The 16409-nt window shown below is 47.9% G+C and overlaps 1 protein-coding gene across 13 annotated transcripts in view; it reads right to left on the reverse strand.

Moving 5' to 3' along the window:
- BMAL1 (basic helix-loop-helix ARNT like 1) overlaps nt 1-16409 on the reverse strand; it is a 106932-nt gene that overhangs the window by 68959 nt on the left and 21564 nt on the right. For 12 of the 13 annotated variants that reach the window (XM_053899964.1, XM_053899966.1, XM_019456377.2 and 9 more), the window contains one exon: nt 626-698. The exons of the other annotated variant lie outside the window; for it this stretch is intronic. The gene's annotated coding sequence lies outside the window, so the exon portion shown is untranslated. The remainder of the gene's footprint in view (nt 1-625; nt 699-16409) is intronic. 13 annotated transcript variants of the gene reach the window in all.

Below are 16409 nucleotides of genomic sequence, written 5' to 3' on the forward strand. Positions count from 1 at the left end.
TGCAAACAACAGCCCACAGGCCAAATCCTACCTACCGCCTGTTTTTGTAAATAAAGCTTTACTGGGACCCAGCGGTGCCCATTCATTCATAGCTGCTTTCATGATACAACAGCAGAGCGGAGTAGCTGTGATAGAGACCGCATGGCCTATGAAGTCAAAAATATTTACCGTCTGACCTTTTACAGAAGAAGTTTGCTGACCCTGGTCTAGAACAATCATCTCTTGCCAAAGGTCTGGCCCATGACTCCTCTGAAGCTCTTGCTCCTGTGGGTCTGTTGCTGAGCCCACTGCCTTTGTGTCTTACGCCCACTTTCTCAAACCCGAAAACCTTATTTCACTCTTCTCCGGATTTTTCCTTCAAAACCCAGCCAAAGCCCACCCTGCCATGAGCCTGGGTGCGTCCACCCCCTACACCTCCTGGATGCCCCTCCAGAGCATCTACTTCATAAACCTACAGTGAAATTTCACTTCTCCTGTGGATCCCTTCTGCCTGTACTACCGGCTTCTCTAGAGTCTAGGCTTGGTAACCTCCACAGAGCTGTGCCAATGATAACTTTCTTGCCCTTTATTCCAAATACCGATCCTCAACAGCATAATTTGGTAAGAAGGCATCAAACAAACTTACCAGTGAAGGCCTAGGATTCCACATTTGAAAAGTTAAGCTTGGGTCCAAATGCGTGCACTCTAGTCAGCACCACCTAAAGCCAACGAAATAAGAGTTCAGCTTAAGAGAGGCTATTTATACACTGTCTTTCAATTTACAGCCCCCAGTAAGTTTTGATTTACCATCCTCTCAGGATGCCCATTTCTGTTACTTTGCCCAGAAAATTGTGCTCATTTTTCAAATCCACTGGACAGTCTTTCCCTAAGAAGCCTCCCCAGTGTCCCCAGCAAGCCGGGCACCTCCCCCTCTCAGTTCCCATGGAACTCTCTCATGGCGAGACATTTATGGCAACACGTGACACGTGGGAGCATAATTTCTTATTTAGGAATGGGGGTCCCTAGAGTCTAGGCTTTTCAAGAGAAGAGGCCTGTTAAATTTACCCCTACTCTTACCCCACTGCCTAGAACGCTGTGGGCATTTAGGTAGTCTTCAATAAATATTTGTAAAATGTGAGGAAAAACAACCCACTTAATTCATTACCACATGCCTGGGTATTGAAAATTCTGCTTGATCACAATTTTCCCTATAGAAAGGCATGCCTCAATCCCACTGCTTTTAATAAGCAATGGCTTAACAGGAAGGGTTCATGAGATTAATGGTCTAAATGCACACCTTTGGAATGACACTCCCCTGGGCAGAGAGCCTTCAGAGGCTTCCAGAATCTAAGAAGGCAAGCCCAACTCCGTAAGCAGGCTGCCAGGCCTGCACGAACTGGCCCAGCCTGAGTCCACAGCCTCAGCTCGAGTGGCCTCCCCCACTGACCCCACAATCCAGACAAACAGGCCTGATAGCGGGCCTTCTCTGTATTCCCTCCAGCTGGAGGTCCTTCTTCCCTTCCCTCCAAATTATCTCCTATTGAAATGCCATCCATTTCAAACACTATGTCCCAGACCCAGTTCATGATGGGGCCAATAAGTTGTTTTGTTTTTTTTTTTGTCTCTCTCTCTCTCGTGTGTGTGTGTGTGTGTGTGTGTGTGTGTGTGTGTGTGTGTGTGTTAAAACATACATAGCAGAAAATTTATGATCTTAACCATTTTCAGGTATATGGCTCAGTGGTATTAACACGTTTGTGTTACTGTGTAACCATTACCACCATCCGTCTCCAGAACTCTTTTCCACAAAACTGAAACTCTATACCCATTAAATGATGACTACATGGTCTCCCTTTCCCCCCACCCTTACCCCCAGTCTCTGAAACCCAGTATATTTCTGTGGAATGAATAAATGCTGGATAAAGACACGAATGAATCTGACCTCAACCCTCCTCACAAAAGCCAGAAGGGCTGTCCCATAGCACTAGACGCCCATGGCACTGTCTTCATCATTCTTGGATTTCTTTCAATCAATCTACAGCAATCCTGTTTTGCACAACTGTATTCTTCTTCAGTGGGTAAACTGTGGCTTCTTTTGAGAGGTTAAGCTCTGGTCCAGAACATGCACTTGGCCTGTCCTCCATGTTGCCAGACCCAACGGGCAAGACTTAGTCTTTGTCTTATAGCTCTTGATATCAGTAAACCATTCCCTCTTGCTTGATGACTCCTTTCACTTGGCTTCTAGGACAGCACTCTTGTTTTCTGCCCGCTGTTTCTCACTGGCTGTTCTTTCCTTTTGCTGGTTTTTCCTTCTCTCCTTGCCTCTCAATGTCAGAGTGTCCCGGGGCTCAGGCCTCATTCTCATCTCTTCTCTGTATGCCTTTAGTCACCCCTCGGTGATTTCGCCTAATGTCACGGATTCAGATACCATTTGTATGCTGAGGATGCCCAGATTTTTCTCCAAGCCCGGACCTCTCCTTTAACTCCTGGCTGGTAGGATATATCCAACTGCCCGCTTCAAGTAAGATGTCAAATAGGAGCTCTGTGTAAGTCATGTTCAATGTCCCAAACTTAACATGTCCAGTGCCGACCCCTGGCCTTCCCCCAGACCTGCTCCTCCAAGTGTTCCCCATATCAGGCTAAAGACAACGTTCGTCAAGTTGTCCAGGCCAAAACGTTTATAGAGTCATTCTTGTCTCCTCTCTCTTGCTCCATATCCAATCCTCACCAAAATTGGTTTGTACTTCAAAATATATTCAGAACATGACCATTTCTCACCCCCTCCACCATTACCAATATAGCTGATTACAACAGCCCCTGCACAGGTGTGCCTGCCCCCCACCCCTCCCTTGCACTTTGGCTCTTGGTAACACTCCTCCCTCCATCCACAGTCTATTCCCAGTACAGGAGGGAACTGGTCACAACGTAAGTCAGAACAGGTCATTTCTTTGCTTAAAATCCTGAAAAGCCTTCCTAGCAAGGCCAATGCCAAGGAGATGAATGTTTATAAAGTAGACCTGCAGGCCCAGGGGCAGGCATGGGGGGGGAGGAAAGGTCTTCGGGCCAGGGCCCAGCTCCCATCCATCTGTCAAATGGCAGTCCTGGCTGTGGCTCCTATTATCTGATTGCAAAAAGAAAGGAAACTTTAAAGGGAGACAAATACAATCAGTCAGCTTCCTTTTCCAGTTGAGGCACCACAAAAAGCCAACAGCACTCACATTTCTCAAGAAGTACATAAGATATGTCAAGTCTGCTACCACTTAATAACTGGTTTCCAAAGATAAATCTAGCCTTCTGGAGAATAGTTATTACCCCCCTTGGTGGTGGTGGGGGGGATCCTCCTTAAGCCCCTCTTTTTCTTGCCTCCTCCAACTGGTCACCAAGCCCTGGTTGCCTCATTGTCTCTAGACTTTCTCCCACTCCTCTTTACCGGTGGGGTGGCTGGAGGTGAAGTCCAAATGACACAACTAAGGGCTTTAATTGGCTCAGGTCTCTTCGGCTCTCCTTACAGCTACAGTGGCAACCTCCTAACCTCTACTCACTTATTTATTTCCAACCACAAACCCAGACACAGTGTCTGTAATGACTTTTAATAAAACCTAAATATGATCAAGTCCTCTGTTTAAAACTCCCCAAAGAGTTCCTACCTTGTTGTACCATAAATTCTTCAAAACACAGAAACCATGCTAAATACTCTTTTTTTATTTTCCATACATGCTTTTCTTCTGCCTTCTTAAAAAAGACCATGAAGGCCCCAACAAGGGTGGGCAAATGGTCCAGCCCGATTAGACTACTCCACTCCCTGGCTGCAATGACAGGCACAACATCCAACCTAAGCCAGGCAGAGACTTGCTCTAGAACTGACATATAGATGCAGAGAAAGGAGTTGTCCCTTCACTGCAATTGCTGGACTGGGTCTGTCAGCAGTGGTGCCCCCACGAGGAGCACGGTCCATCTGCAGTAGAAAAGACTGATGCCAACATACAAAGAATAGCAGACAGGGAGCCAGACGGACCACTGGCAGCGTCAACTCCCATTCTGGAACCCCTTCCTTTTGTGAACTCCTGTAGCATCCTGCCCGACTACGGAACCAGTAACTCCCCGCTTATGCCTCCACTAGCAGGAGTCCCAACTGGCACATCATATAAATTTCCCATTATCTGTGTTTTTCCCATATCTGTTTTTTCTCTTTGCCTGGAATGTGTGCTCCTTGGATTTTTACACAGCAGCCATACCTTTAGCGCTATGGAGGCTTCCCTGAAGGACAGCACAGTTAGTCCAGTCTTCCAGATGTGCTCTAAAATGCCTGGAAGGCACCCGTTCTGCTGCACCATAGACTCCTCCTGGTCTTCCCAGCCTTAGCTGGTTGCCCAAGCTAGAACCCTCATTCTCAACCTGGTCTCCTCACACTTCCTCATTGCCATGTGGACTTTCCTTTTCTTGCTTTCTGTCCTACCACCCCCCTCCTTGTCTTCTCCTCACTGCATTCCAGCCACCCTGGCCATCTTTACCCTGCTGTTCCTATACCCTAATGCTCTTTCCCCAGTTAAACATACAACTCACTTCTTCACTTCATTCGCTACAGTATACACTATGGTACAAGTTCACAAAAGCCCATTTCTTTTTTCTTGGGGGCACATGGCTAGACTCTATTTCCCAAAAGCCTCCCTTGTAGTTAGAAGTAAACATGTGACTGAGTTCTCACCAATGGGTGGGAGAGATGAGTGCTCCTTCCAGACTGGCCCATAAAAAGTTCCCCACAAGGGGCATATTGGTGCCTTAGTCAATTAAGCACCGGACTCTTGATTTCGGCTCAGGTCATGACCTTACGGTTCGTGAGGTTGAGCCCCACATTGGGCTCTACACTTATCGTGCAGAGCCTGCTTGGGATTCTCTCTCTCTCTCTCTCTCTCTCTCTCAAAATAAATAAACATTTAAAAAAATTTAATAAAAATACAAAAACTTCCCCACAAGACCATCTCTCTTCGTATTCATCCTCCAGCTGAATGGAAAGCAATCTGAGGGCCTTAAAGAGGGCAGAGCCATAAGATATAAGGAATGTGGGTCCCTCGGTAACCACAAAGAAGGAGCAGCCAAACTGGAATTTTTCTGTACAAGAAATAATGTTTTCTTGGGTCGATAACACTGAGATTCAGGGGTTTGTTTGCTACTTAACCTAACAGCTTGGTCTCCTTCTCAACGAGACCTTCTCTGACTACTCTAAAATTCTCCTAACACTTCTTAGCCAACCTCCTTGCTTTATTTTTCACCATAATCTTATTACCATATTGGATAATGTGTATTTTATTATTTTGTTTTCTATCCCCCCAAATCTGAATGTGAACTAAAGGCAGGAAATTTTTGCTTTTTATTTTTTCCTTTGCTGTATCCCCTGGGTCTAGAACAGTGCTGGCCATGTTATGAACAATCACTTATTGTTGAATGACTGACTGACTGAATGAATGAATGAAGTACATGGGCTCCAAGGTCAGGAGGGCCTGGGTTGAGGCCCAGCTCTGCCATTTATTAGCTGTGCAACCTGGGGCAAGATACTCTACCTCTTTAATACTCATTTTCTTCATCTGTAAAATGGCGGAAGTAACAGCACTTTCTTTATCGAGACCGGGAATAATTAAGATCGTGAACATAAATCCCTACATAAATCCCTCAGTACAGTGCCTAATAACAGCTCAGTTTCCATAAATGCTAATTGCTATTGTTATCAACTCAAGGCCAGAGGACAAGACTGGGTGTTAGGCCCTAGCAAGGTCATCGGGAGAGCCATACTTTGCAGCAGAAGTTGAATGGATATTTAAATGCACAAACTCTTCTGGAAGAAATCGTGACAAACACCTAGGTAGTGAGATTTAAGAACTGCCTAAAAGATCCCAGTAAATTGCCAACGATCAGAAAAACATGACAACTGGTGTCAGGGGTGATGAAAAGTGTGCGCACAGTCTGCAGAAAAGTGCTACTATGGAAAGAACGCCACCCAAATGATGAGAGATCACTTTGTACCTTTTAAGAAACAATTTTCACAGCAAAGCTCCAGTAAAGAGAGGCCCCTTGCATCATGGGGACAAGGTAATAAGGTTATAAAAATGGAACTCAAATAAACCACACGCAGGGCCCACATGGGCCCAATTTCCCAGGAAAAATAGCAATTGCTACAGCATTCAGATAAGGGAGTCACGCTTGGGCCTCGGCATAGAAAACAGCTTTCAGACATCATTAGGCTGCAGAAGAGCCACCGGGTTTACCAAATTAGCAATGCCAGCTCTCACCTGCCCCTCTCCGTCATGTTCATCTCTTTCTACCCACATGAGGACACGGCTAATGATACCCAAAGCCTGTGCCTGCTTTGCCATCTTCAAAATAGAGAACCCTCCAGAATGAACAGCACGGTGCAATCTCCAGAGGCCCGCCCGTGGAGACCTTGGATCAGACCTGCTCTTAGATCTCACCTCATGGAACTCTGCAGTGCTGGGCCTTGTAGACAAAGCATCACCCACCCCACCCCCACCGCCCCAAGAAGCTCTTTCTACCTGTGGCCCCTCGGCTCTCAGCAAACTCCCCCATCCCCACCCTAGAATCCCTTTCATCTCCACTCTGACCCCTCTCCCACCTCGGTACCCCTAATCACTGGCACTCCAAGCCTCTGGTTCTAGTGTCTGTTCTCCCCCTATATCAGAGGCGTGGCAGCTCTGGGGTTAGGAACAGAGATTCTGGAGCCAAACCAACTGGGTCTGATCTTGGCTCTACAGCAGGACAATCTTGGGCAGTTGATGAGTTACTTTATGTCTATTTCTTCATCTGTAAGATGGAGGCAATGGTAGCGCCCCCCTTGGGTCACTGTAGGGATTAGATGAGTTAATATATAGGAAGTGCTTAGACCCAAGCCTGGCATCTGATACATGCCCTAAAGCAACACTGCTTCGGCCAAACCCCAAACATATCCCCATGTCCTTCCACCTCCATTTCCTCTGTCAGCCTTTTTGTTTTGCTGGGACTGTCCAGTCCCATCTCAGCCAGTCCTTTCTAGTGCTGTCAACAGCAACTTCCCCCCCCCCCCCATAACACCTTTCTTGACATCCCCCGTCCCCGCCCTAGCCTCCCGAGGAGATGGAATCCCTCTCTCTTCTCTAACAGAGTAGAGCTGACTGCCCCAGGACTCTCTTCTTAGTCCCCAGTGAAGGACCACCAATTTTAGACTTGTTTTGTCCTTCCCACTCCCAGTTCGTGGGCTCCTCAGAAACAAGGGGGGACTGGGTGTTTTCTTCCCCAGTTTTTATTCCCGGCAACTCAGCTGACATTTGCCGGTTAAAATGGTCCACGTAATCATCAACCAGAGACTGAAACAGCAACGACAGATCATCTGGGCAGAGGAAGCCTTCCCCGTCACCCCAAAGCCACATGGATTCCAGGCTAAAAAGAACACTCAGAACCAAGTCATTGACACTGGTTTGTTGGTTTCATTCTGGTTATTTCCTTATGACCAACAAAAAAACCAAACTGTTTCAGCAAGTTTGCAACCTGCTTCCACTTGGCTCCACAGCAGGATGGTCTTGGACGATCTTAGCTTCCACTGCTAGGAGCACTTCCTGACAGGCTCGTTCTGGTTTAAGGAGACATTGGAGTTTTTTTCCCCCCTCGAAAATCCCATTTACTTTTTCTTGCTTTAGGGATGGTTCATGGGCTTGCTTTTTCCATTTCTTTTTCCTTTTTTTCTTTTTTTTATATCATTTATTGTCAAATTGGCTTCCCTACAACACCCAGTGCTCATCCCAACAGGTGTAGGGGATTTCTTAAAAACATCGTGAACAAGTGATCACTGTTTATTTTACTGTTTTAATCAAAGCATCAAAAATATAGGGATACAGAATTCCTCAATTTGAGCAGAGAAATTACTCCTTAAGAGAGTGTACTGGCTCACCTCTACACTTAGGAACAAACAACAAGTCATGTATTACTTGTAAATACACAGCCTTTCACTTATATCTCATTTCACATTACTGTTACCCTGCTTCTTCATTCGTGGAAAATACAACAAAAACATTCCTAGCATTTAAAGTAAATTTTAAATATATCTTCACGACATTTTTCTTGAAAAAAGAAATTCTGATTCTCTGTGTGATCTTGGGCCATTGCCATTAGCTAGATAAATGCCAACGTAATAAAATCATTCTGCAATACACAAAGATGGCCAATGTAGCATTAGCTGAAAGAACAAAAATTAAAAGCAAGTGAAATGCCCCATAACAAACTCATGGCTTATTGAAGGCACTCCCTCGATAGAGTATTATGCGGCCATCTTAAATGAGCATGATCAAAACTAGGGAGCCACATGGAATGGGCTGAGGATATAATCTTAGGAGTAAAGGGAAGGCAGATATGTGAGCATATGTGCTGGAACCATCAGGGTTGCCCTGGTTGGGCAGATCAGGCCCGGTGTTTGAAATCAGATGCAAAGGGGGTGCCTGGGTGGTTCAGTCGGTTAAGCGTTCGACTTCAGCTCAGGTCACAATCTCGCGGTCCATGAGTTTGAGCCCCGCGTCGGGCTCTGGGCTGATGGCTCAGAGCCTGGAGCCTGCTTCCGATTCTGTGTCTCCCTCTCTCTCTGCCCCTCCCCTGTTCATGCTCTGTCTCTCTCTGTCTCAAAAATAAATAAACGTTAAAAAAAAAAAAAAAGAAATCAGATGCAAAGGAAAGGAGGAGAAAGCTAAGAGGAGATCTCATGCAACAAGGCCAGAGGGAATGATGGTAGCTGTGTGAGAATGAGGCCCCTAGGCACAGGGCAGGGGCCATGTTTAGGAGAGCAGAATCGGAAAACAGGACTGCTTCCCGAAGCCAAGGTCATTTCAGCAATTCCATCCCAAAGCAGGCAAGGGGGATGGGAAGAGAACCCTCGCTAGTTTTGCAGAATGAATCAATCCCTGGGTGAGTGAACAATTTTCAAACGCCACTCAGTGTCAAGGCTAGTCCTCTCCACAGTGTGGCCATGAGGCCTCCCACCTGAAGGTTCAGTCCCACCCAAGCCTGCAGGGTTAATCCTGACCCAGGGCAGGAGGGATATAAGAGGCTCTGGCCTAGAACCCAGGGGGTTAGCGTTCTGCTAACCTGGCAAATAAAGAAAGTGAACCACCCCAAGAGAATGAGCATCTTGACCAAGGCCTCACAGGGAGTTATGGGCCATGCTGACTCTTAAATCTGAGTTTGCCAGTCCCTGGGTTTAAAGCTTTTCTGAAGAGCACCCTGGTACAAAACTGACTGATGATTCGAGCTGACTGGCCCAGTATAGAGTGTAGAAAACCAGCTCATTCCAGAGAAACAGTGGCTTATGAATTGGTGAGCCCAACCAGACCAGGGCAGGACAATCTCTGTGACCCTGGGACACCAACAGTACCCTTCAAGGAGAAAAAGTCCACTCCTACACCCAGTCTGTGCTAAACTCCCATTTTTTTTTTCTTTTTTACGTTTATTTATTTTTGAGAGAAAGACGGAGACAGAATCTGAAGCAGGTTCCAGGCTCTGAACTGTCAGCACAGAGCCTGACGTGGGGCTCAAGCCCATGAACCATGAGATCATGACCTGAGCCAAAGTCGGATGCTTAACTGGCTGGGCCACCCAGGTGCCCCTAAGCCCCCACTTCTAACTCCTCAGTCCCCTGCACTCTGTTGGTTCAGCTGAAGCTCTGCTGTCCTGTGGGTGCCAATGTCCGTCCCTAATGGCATGGCCTCTGGCACTGGTATGCCACCTGCAGGTCTCACAAGACAGTCTATCTCTGGACAGGTGACAATGACTCCAGAGCTCCTCTCCACCTCCCCTGACCCTTTTGATTCTTATACCTATCCATCAGAATCCCTAAACCGGACCCTTCCCGCCAAATACAAGGGGCCAAACTCATTGCCCTGGCATTTAAGGTCTCCCCTCATATGGCCCACACCACCTGCCAAATCATGCCTCCCAAGGCACCCACCCCTGCTCCCCGGACCAGGCAGGGGCTGCTCTCCTCTTCCTTATACCATCCCCAGAAGCCATGCTCTCCCCGCCAACCCCAAGTCCCCCAAGAACCAGCCCAAGCTTTCTCTGCTTCTTCCCTCCAAATACACTGGTGTTACTCACACGGTCTCCACTGAATGAGCGTAAGTTGAATCATACTGTCTCCTTGGGTCCTGCGCAGCCAAAGGGCCAGACTCTCACTTGTGGAATGAGCAAGCCACCCAGATGCCGTCATTCAAAGGACTATGCACAGGAGGCACTCTGCTCCCCCAAATTTGTTCTAAACATACTGCTAGAGATTTTGTCACTTCAGTGGTTGTCAGACTCTCTCATGACACCCCTTGGGAGTGGGGCTGCAAACATTAGACAGCAATGCTGGAGCCAGGACCACTGGTGAGGAATTGGAGAGCTCTTTCCACCTGTCATGGCTGCCAGTGGACACTTCCTGAGCTCCTACTATGTGCTACCCCACGGGCGCAGGTCCTTAGGGTACAATCTGAACAAGTCCGTATTTGCCCCACAGGACTTTGGGCTCATACAGGGAAAAGAGTGAGACGTGTTCCACTGGTGCGGTGTGATCAATGCCACGGAGGGAGAGGACACAGAAGGAAGGGCAGCAGGGAGCAAAGGTGGCCACGATGCAGTTCAACCCAAGAAGGGGCTGGGGAAGGGCTCAGAGAAGGCCGTGCGGAGCTGGTCCCAGAGGGATAATCGATACCAATGATGAAGACGACGGCAGCAAACGCTTATTGCGCACTCACTTATGCTAAGCACGGGACAAAACACTCCACTTGCTTTATTGCAAACTCATTTACTCCTTTATTAGTGAGCCCCTGCTATCTTCCCGCCACCATTTCACGCACTGGGGACACAGCAGTGAACAAAATAAACACTGGTCTCTGCCCTCGCAGCTTACCTTCTATTGAGAAGAGAGACGATAAGCCAAGTAAGAAAGTAAACTGCAGAATATGTTAGATGACGTTAAGACCTAAGAGGAAAAAGAAAACAAAAGGGAAACAGGGAAACATCTGGGGGGCAGTGGGCTGAATGGTACGACTTTACACAGGGTGGCATGTGAGAAAAGACCTGAAGAAGGTGAGTAACCACACCATACAAATATCTGGGGGAAGAGCATTCAAGGCAGAGGGAGCAGTCAGAGGAAAGAGCCCGAGCCCGAAGCCAGCTTGGCGTGTTTGCGGAACAGCAAGGACTCTCTCTGATGTGGCTGAAGTGGGGCAAGAGGTGGGCAGGTGGGATCAGTGCATTCGGCCACATGAGTCGTGCACTGCGTAACTCGGGGTCGGGGGGGACACCACCCACATGCACCAGTGAGCTACGCATGACCCGGCCTGCTTGGTTACCCACCAGGCCCTGGGCTGGGAGATGGGGTCAGAGAAGCACCAGGCAGCCCTGGGGGCCCTGCTGAGGATTTGGTTTTTCCTTTGAGTGAGACAGGAAGCTACTGTCGAGAGGGTTCTGAGCCAGAGGCACGACTTGATTGGACCCCGGCTCACTGGGTCACTGGGCAGAGCGCATACAGAGCAGGGTAAGGGTGGAAATAAAAGACCACTGCAGAGGCTACGGCAACGATCACACTCAAGTACATATAGTGTTCCCCTCCCAATCCCATGAGGGAGTTCTGTGCTCACTCTTTCATAGATGAAGACATTGAGGCTCAGGAGAGATCTGGTAACTTGCCCAAGGTCACTGGGTTAGGCAGTAGCAGAACCACCGGGATTGGGAAGCGGGGGAAGAGAACGTTCTAGGTGGAGTGAACAGCACCAGCCGTGGAGCAGGAGTTTGGCAGGGCCTGCCACACTTAGGGAAGGGGAGGCTCATGGTCCAGGGGATCCAGAGCCCGAGGGAAAACGACAATGGCAGCCAGCGAAGGCCTGTCTGTTCCCTGTCTGCTCACACAGATGCCTACCAGTGGCATCCAAGCCAGTCTGGCTCCTTGGACTAGAACAAGCACCTCCTAACCCAGCTCCCTGCTCCATGCTTATCCCTCCCACTTCAGTCCATGGGCAGCCAGAAGAACCTTTAGAAAATATGAATCACTTATTGTCTTCGTGCTCTCAATGCTCCAGTGGCTTCCCATCATACCAGGCACACGGGGGACCCTCAGATGACATTGAATGAATAGATGACTCCCTCATCCCTGCCGCCTCACTCAGGCACGTCCTGTTTCAAGCCAGTGGAAAGGATGACTTCTTCCTTCCCTCCTTAGCAGAGGGAGGCAAACTCATGCTGAGGAGTGCAGGGGTGCCGGTCAGCCAGAAGTCCAGGCAGACGTCCTTGGTCTGCCTGGACCAAGCCAGGCCACCATATTAACCAGCTGAAACCCATGAGGAGGGAGGGGAGCCATTCAGACCACCTAAGACTTTTGGATCCGACTTGTTTTAAACAAAACTGCTTATTCCAAAGCAGACTGGACACTCTCCACCATGCTACGGCCAAGTAAAGGAGGCCTACACACGGCCCGGGCCATGATGACTGTAAGAGGCACACTCCACCCAGCAGCCCTGGCCCTGAGGCCGGCCATGAAAGGCTTTCCTCACTGAGTCGGTGTATTTAAGGGGTGGACCCAATGACTGAAGTCCTCCCTGAACACAGGGAACCCCAAAGTTGTCTCAGAAACTGGGGGAAAACTATGAAACTAAGGTTGGGACAAAACTTGACAAATTTCAGTCAGTCGATATTTGGGACCAAGGGGTAGATTTCCCAAAGGATGACGACCACTCCCGGGGTGTAAATCCAGGCCCTCTCAGGGCCACACTCATTCCAAAGCCCTTTGTTCTCCATAGAAAAAGATACACACACATCCTTACACGTGCATATATGCAGATATATTTTTAAAGAATTGGTAACAACACAGAACGGATGAGACTAGTAAACAAGACCCCCCTCCCACAAGAAAATTAACTGAGTAACAAAGGGCCTTCCTGTAGGCCCTGATAGGAGAGTTAAATGATCACCGTGGGCATGACTTATCCTCTGGGTGGCAGAGAAGTGAGGGGGGGCTCTGGAAGCCAAGTGAGTCCCAGACTCCTTCAGGAGGCAGGTAACTTGGTTTCCCATACTGCATCAAGCCAGTGTGAGGCAAGTTCAAAGGCCTTGTTCTCTGAACAGGAAGATGGGAGAAGAAGGGTCAGAAAACACAGACATTAACAAGGGCTGTAGAAGGAAGGGTGCGGAGTATTCATGGGAGGCAGGGTCCTGTCTGTCCTGGTTTTTCAGAAAGATGGGGCACAAAGAACAGGACCAATGGCTGAGCCCTCCATCTGACAGAGAAGTGTAATAGAAAAGAAGACTCGACAGGGAAGCTCACATCTCCCCAACTTCCAGCTTTTCTGGGCAGCCAAAAGCCAAGCCGACAGTGATGCTCAAAGATCCTGTAAGTGCCAGTGATCAAGAGTTTCAGGACGCGCAATGGCACAGTAAACTACCCTGAACACATTCAAGACCAGCCCTGGAGAACAGGCTGTCAGGGAGGGGGTTACTATAACTAAAACGGCAACAACAAAATAGAAGACCCTGTCCCTGAAAGGATCAGTCCAATATCCTGCTAGAAGGACACAGAGAGGCTGGGCCTCGTTACAAGTTGTAAATAAGAGAGAAAACACAAGCTTGGCCATGGAAAAAGCTGCAGCGGGCACTGATTGGGACTTCTTTGTGCAAACTGGCTCTTTGCTCTTCAGAAAAGAAGGATGTGCCCCCGGGGTATGCCTTGGCTTTTGCTCTCTCCACCTGTACGCCAGGCCTGGCCCAGGCGGACTGAATGGGAGAAGCAGCTCAGCTTTACTGAGATATCCGCACCCCCCCACCGCCCCGAATCTCCTCCCTCCCCACTAGAAAGCACAGGGGGCGAAATAGAAGGAGCCAGGCCTTTGAATCATCCTAACCCCGGCCCTCCTGCTCCACTACAAAAGGGCGCATGTAACCATCTCTGGGGCCGCTCTTACAGTCTGTAATGAGCTTCGTTTATTTCCCTGTGAACCGTTTCTCTCTCCCACGAGAATGAAAGCTCCATGACAGCAGACAGCAGGTCTGCCTTGCTCATCACTATGCCCCCTGACGGCATCTGGAACACTGACTGCCACATTGCAGGAATTCAACAGATCAGTGCATGGCTTCAAACACCAAGCAGTCATCTGTAGGAGCTGTGTCAGAGCGCGTCCTGCCGGGTACGGGCCAAGTGCTAGGTGGATGGCCCAGGGACTTCCCCAAGGTCCTGCAGTCAGCTCAGTACCCCCACCCTTTCCCTACAGTCCCTGACCCCTCCTCTTCATTCTGTCCCCAGAGCACGGCTCAGGTCACTCACCTGAGCAATGACAAGGGCAAGGGACAACTGTGACAGAAAAGAGCAACAATTAGTTCTCTTCAGTCTGTAAACATGGCGGTGGGAAGAAGCCACCACCAAATCTACAGTCACAAACAGAGGGAGGGAAACATGCACAGAGGACATTGGTAATGGAAGAGTCTGAGAGAACAAAGGGCAGGGTCACCTGATCCCAGGATGATGGAGCCAGGGGTCCCCGAGGAACACAGGAGTATAAGATAAAGGAGAACAGTCACACGGTGAATGGGAAACCTGCAAGGTTCATTTCCTTAAGTGACGGTAAAACAGGCTAGTCAAATTCCAGGAGCAGAGTTCCCCCAGACATCTTTCCTGACATGTCACAGAACGATTGCTTTCTGTGTTGATTTCCACAAAGGAAAACATCCTCTTTCTAACAAATTCCTTACCTTGTCAGAAAATCACCTCGATAGGCCTGAGTTAACATGAGAGCCTATAGCCCAGGCCAGGTTGCCAAAAATCAAAATTCTTCATTTGGCTGGAGGGTATTAATTTATAAGACTCATTTTTAACTAGCCGATTATGATTATAACAGCAACACGCGCTCACTGTTGAAAAATAGAAAACCACAGGGAAGGAGATGAGAATAGAAATCACCTCAAATTCTACGAGATGAGAACCATTGTTAACACTTAGGTGCTTTTCCCTCCTTCTATGCCTGAGCCTTTAACAGAGTCAAGAGCATACTGTGAATGTAAGTTCAATTCCTGCTTTTTTTTTTTTTTTTTTTCAGTAAAGTCCAGTTAAAAATACTCCACTGTGTTCCAGGAAAGAAGATCATCTTTAGTGAATAAACACATTAAATAAAAAAATGAATCAAAGTTAAAATTTTTTTTTTTTTTTTGATTATCCACTGAGACCCCATTTCTCCAGCAAAAGAAAAAAAAAAATCACTCTGGCCAGGATAGAAACAGTCCACGGGATAGAAACCATAAGCTTGTTTTTGTATTCTCTTATCTAGATCATATTTTCAGTAAACATTTATTGTTTTGAACAAGCCACATATTTTTTTTTTCCAAATCAACAGAGGAATTTTATAACTACATCTTACTATTTTGAAGCAAGAGGTCATGTTCTAACAGCTTTGGGAAGGTTTCATCTTCTAATCTGCAGGAAGACCAGACCAGTTAAAAATGATCATTTCATATTCGGGGACCATAACATCCAAATGGAAGTCCTAGCTCCCCTTTTGTTGTATTCTGTCACCTCGTCAGTGGAGTAAGCAAGTGGCTCTGCCAAAGACATATTATATGTCCTATGCTACCTGGTTGGGAGCTGCCCTGATGTCTGCCCACACCCTGGTGGGGTATGTGGCTCTACCTTGGCCAATGAAGACCTTGGCCAATGACGAACAGAAGAACAACTCTGCCTAGCAGAGAACACTGTCCAGGACCAAGATCTCCACACAATGCAAGTTTTCCCCACCACTGCACCAGGTGCTGGGGACATACAGGTGAATAACACAGACGCTATGCCAGTTTCCATGGAGCTCAGTTTGCAGGGCACTTCCCCTTCCATTACTCACCCTAAGCCTGGGAGACAGGAAAGGCCATCACCATTATTCCCACATTGTAGATGATAAAGCAAATGTTCATCAAAGCCTTCTGCCCCAGGTTATGAAGCAGAAGTGGATGGACTCAAACCCAGGTCTTCTGACTCCTAGCTCAGTGCTCTTTCTACTGTACCACTTACATTGATGAATTTCCTCTGACAACTGAAGTCTTCTAGATTATTCATATTCCCTCCAGCACCTCGGCACCTCTGGAACCTTGGTTCTACCTGGCAGCCTCGTCTCTGAGCAATGAGTTGCCCTGACTTCTAGATGGCTACATACGCCAAGATTTCTGTGTGCCTGCCTAGATCCTGACCCTGGACTCAGGCATCTTCCCAGCTCTCCTGGCACCAGCTTCAAACTCTATTTAATCCTTCCCACTGGTACCACAATGCAGCATGCTGCAAATTTCCCCTCATGTTCTATATCCTCTCCACTTTTAAATACAGTTTTTGCTGGACTCATGACCTCCCACCTCAAGATGCTTCTCAGCCTCCTTCGTAGTTAGATGTAGCCGTACCTCTA

This window comes from Panthera pardus, unplaced genomic scaffold (genome assembly GCF_024362965.1).
Source record: "Panthera pardus isolate Hobbes unplaced genomic scaffold, ASM2436296v1 HiC_scaffold_12, whole genome shotgun sequence".
In the NCBI taxonomy this organism is placed as follows: Eukaryota; Metazoa; Chordata; class Mammalia; order Carnivora; family Felidae; genus Panthera; species Panthera pardus.